Here is a 4,421-nt window from a genome sequence, read left to right as displayed (position 1 = left end):
TATTTTAGACATTCCCCAAACGTAATCATTCCTACAGAGTTTACCTAAAAGCTCTTAGCTGATTTACATTTACTTTGTTTCCTCATATCAAGTTATCTTCCTTGCTGACAAATTTGCAACAGATATAGGTCTTATTCGACCTCTAGTAAACCTAGGTACAACAGCAATATCATACTGAACATTCATGACCCTAAAGACATGTCTATAGTAAACCAACAAGTCTAAGCTAGCTTCAATATCAGGTATCAATTCAGTACTATTTCCCAGATCACATGAACCTGAAATTCATTCTGGCTAGTTTCTTTTATATTTCTGAGAATTTATATAAGTGCTTAATTTCTTTTAAACCAAATAAACAGAGTTCATCCACAAACCAGTCTTGGCAATGCTATTTGGAGGCAGAGATATATCATATTTACAAGGTACACATAGACATATGTACATCTATATAGACACAGATCTCACAGTTTTCCCTCTAGAGTTTAAAAAGGTCTATTTTTCTTTTTCTTTGCTCTCAAGGATCAGATAATTAAAGTTCCTGAGAGCCCAGGTAGATCATTTACATCTCAAAGGCTCAAGAAATACCAGTTCCTTCTAGAAAGCTAACTTCCTCTAAGGGCATGTGCAAAAACCACTTTTAGAATGTCAAGAATCCCATCTTGGATATTTTCAGGAATTTTTTCCCCCTAAATAGCCAATTCAGTTTAAACACATGACAGTACTGTACTAGGCAGTAATACATATCATTCACTCACATTCACATGCCTCACTCTCAGAGGAACATGAATAGCATTCAAGTTAACCTTCACCTTGGCTGTTAGCTCAGCCTCTGTGGCCTTTCTTAATATGAAAAGCAATGGCCAGGGGTTTTTCCTGGTGGCACAGTGGTTAAGAATCCACCTGCCAATGCAAGGGACGTGGGTTTGATCCCTGGTCCAGGAAGATCCCACATACCACTAAGCAACTAAGCCCATGTTGTGGTCATGCACCACAACTACTGAGCCTGTGCCCTAGAGCCCTGAGCCACAACTGAGCCTGTGTGCCGCAACCACTGCGCCCACATGCTGCAACAAAAGAAGCCACCACACTGAGAAGCCCATGAACCACAATGAGGAGTAGCCCCCACTTGCCACAACTAAAGCCCACACACAGCAATGAAGACCCAATGTAGCCAAAAATAAATACATAAACAAACATTAAAAAAATAGAAAGTAATGGCCAGTCCACCGCTGCAGCCACTGCCTTAATGTCTAACTTTTTTCCCCACTGTAATTGTTACCAGAGCTTAATTAGGTGATAAATGTTGGTGTGCAACATAGGGCCTATTCCATCTGGAAACTCAGTACTTACTCGCTGACCCAGGGCCATCAAAGCTGGCTAAATAACTGGGCAATTGGGGGACTTCTTTGGTGGTCCAGTGGTTAAGACTTCACCTTTCAATGCAGGGGGTGCAGATTCGATCCCTGGTCAGGGAGCTAAGCTCCCATGTGCCTCATGGCCAGAAATGGAAGACATAAAACAGAAGCAACATTGTACCAAATAAAGACTTTAAAAAACCAACCAAACAACAACAACTGGGCAATTGGCCCCAATTCTCAACCTTCGGACCATGGAGGGCTATTACATTAAATCTGAGAATGAAAAGCAGCCAAGGGAGCAACTGGAGTGCTCCCCAGGTAAAGACCCCCTCCCCAGCATATCTACAGCAAGGACACTTGCTACAGATTGGCATAGTGTCCAGGGGACGCCCACCTGGCCAATAAAGCCAAGGCTGGTTGTAGGGGTTCGCTGGTTAAGGGAAAGGATCCTGGCCATCTGGCTGGAGCCAGACTTCTGTCTAGAGGACTAGACTGGGTGGTTGGTTGTCTCAATTGAGCCAGTCCTCTGGGAAGGGGGGAGGCAAGATTAGACTAGTTGGTCACCTGGTTGTACCAGCTCCCAGTAAGGGGATTGGACTGGACATGACACCCTCCAGAGGGCATCACGCAGTAAGAACATCTCTTTGCTTCGTATGTGTGACGTAAGACCTCGTCTCTGTTTTTGATACAAGTGAAGCTTCAATCTCTGTCCTGTGTGGTTTTGTTTGTCCTAATGCCCTTGGAAATACTTGCTGCAACTGTGGGCATGGGGTCAGGCACGTAAAGGTCACAGGGGACTTGCCACCAAAAAGAGTAACTCCTGTGAAAGTACAGGGAAAGTATAAGTTGGTCACAGACCAGGGTAGATGAGTAGTAGGCACTCTGCCGACCAGAAGCAAATGTCCGTGTAAGTAAGCACGCTGTCAGACATTCACAGCCCCAACCCCTGAGCTGTTCCCACCTCTAGGGTACAGTGAAGAACCCCAGAGCGTCTTTTGTGTGGGTTCATCTTGCCCTAACTTGCCATCCCAGGGTAGGGTATATGTCTCTGTCGGATAGGTCTCTCCCCACTAACCTTCATCACAGACCCCTAGGGATCCCTCCTCTGAGACACGAACCCTTTTTAAAAATCTTATGTTTGCTGGGTTTCTGGAAGACCACTTTGCCTGGTGGGGGAAGGAAGAAGAGGACCCCGACCCTGTCCAAAGTCCTTGGGTCCTTGCAGCTGAGAGTGTAGAAAACTGGGCACATGCCAAAGGGGCATTCGGCCCCCCTACCCGATCACCTATAACTGAGCGGGGACAAGCCCTTTTTGAACAAGCCTCCCTGACTGCCAGAGAAGCTCTCTGGGCGACTTATCTGATTAGAGGACCCTTATTTCCCACTTGCCCTTCACCCTATCTCTGGGGACTGCTCGCTGAAAGCACTCACCTGCATCAGGGATCTCCTACAGCCCCACAGTGGGTCTCGGAATGCCCAGCTGCTGACTTAAGAGAGGACTTTATAACTAAGGCCCTCTTAGTGTCTCCCCTTTCAGCGGCTGTGAAGATTTGTTCAGATTTCGGTTAGAGCACCTAGACAACTTGGTGTGGGCCAGATCTCGTGGGATGTGTTGCCACCAAACCTAGGATGAGGCCAGGGAGACGTTGGAAACAGATTAGAAACAAGGACTCCCCAGTATGAGTAACCAAGCCTCTATCCGGTCAAAATAGCCACTAGGGTACATTCTCCGTAACTGGAGATTAAGTACCACCCACTAACAAAGAGACAGCTTGTTTTCTTTTGCAACACCACAGTGGGCCCAACATAAATTGGTGGATGGAGAAAGTTTGCCAACTAATAGCAATCTAAACTCTAAATTGGACCTCTATTGCCAGTGTTTAAAAAAAAGGGAGAGGATGAGATCCCCTATGTCCAATTTTTCATGGCGCTTAGCCAAAACAAGGGCCTCCATAAAAAAATGTTAGGCTAGTTCAAATCTTGCTCTCCCATCATTGGAATTTCAGCCTGAGGATCCTCTTGACTTCCTCCCTTTGCCAAGGATAGCTGCCCCTTCTTCCAGCAGTTCACCAGAGACTCCTGGGTCATCTACATCTACCCTTACCTCTCCTGAATCCCCAACGTCCTCCACTCTCTCAAATTCACCACCCCCTGGACTTCCCTGATGGCGCAGTGGTTAAGAATCCACCTGCCAACAGGTTCGAGCCCTAGTCCGGGAAGAACCCACATGCTGTGAAGCAACTAAGACCCTGTGCCACAACTACTGAAGCCCTTGTGCCACGAACACTGAAGCCTGTGTGCCTAGAGCCCATGCTCCGCAACAAGAGAAGCCACCACAATGAGAAGCCTGAGCACTGCAATGAAGAGTAGCCCCGGCTCGCCGCAACTAGAGGAAGCCTGTGTGCAGCAACAAAGACCCAACACAGCTAAAAATTAAATAAATTAATAAATTAATTAAAAAAAAAATTTACCACGTCCCTACCTGGTGCCCCCTCCTCCTCTCAAGAGGTGGGCCCCCTCTCTGACTCTCCCACCTTTGTCTCAGTGGGCCTCCCCTGGGGACTAGTCCAGCGCACACCCACAGCGGCATTTTGTACCAGCTCTCTGGAATCAATAAGCTATTCCCCTCTCCGGGAGGTCCAACAGAGAGGGCAGACGGGCCACCATTTATGTACCCTTGTGTTCCTCAGATCTATACAATTGGAAGGATTGATCCAAAGGTTTAAGGAGAAGGAGACCCTGAAGGAGTCCTTCATTTAGTCCTGGGAATATCTCACTCACTTCCCCACTGGGGCAGATGTCCAAACCCTCCTAAGCATGTTATACTCTGGGGAAGAAAAAGCAGTGATTATAACTGAAGCAAGGGAGGAAGTTGATAAGATCAATCAAAATAATATGGGTCATGCTGTATACCAGCCTGCAGTCCAGGCCCTTCCTGACACGGACCCTACATGGGACCATCAAGAGCAGAACAGCCGGCAGCCCCTCACACATCTCAGGGATTTGATGCTTAAGGGCATTCAGTCAGTGGGGAAGAAACCTAGAAATTGGAGTAGGGTTCAG

This window comes from Hippopotamus amphibius, chromosome 6, assembly GCF_030028045.1.
Source record: "Hippopotamus amphibius kiboko isolate mHipAmp2 chromosome 6, mHipAmp2.hap2, whole genome shotgun sequence".
Lineage (NCBI taxonomy): Eukaryota > Metazoa > Chordata > Mammalia > Artiodactyla > Hippopotamidae > Hippopotamus > Hippopotamus amphibius.
Note: the sequence above shows the minus strand (reverse complement) of the source record.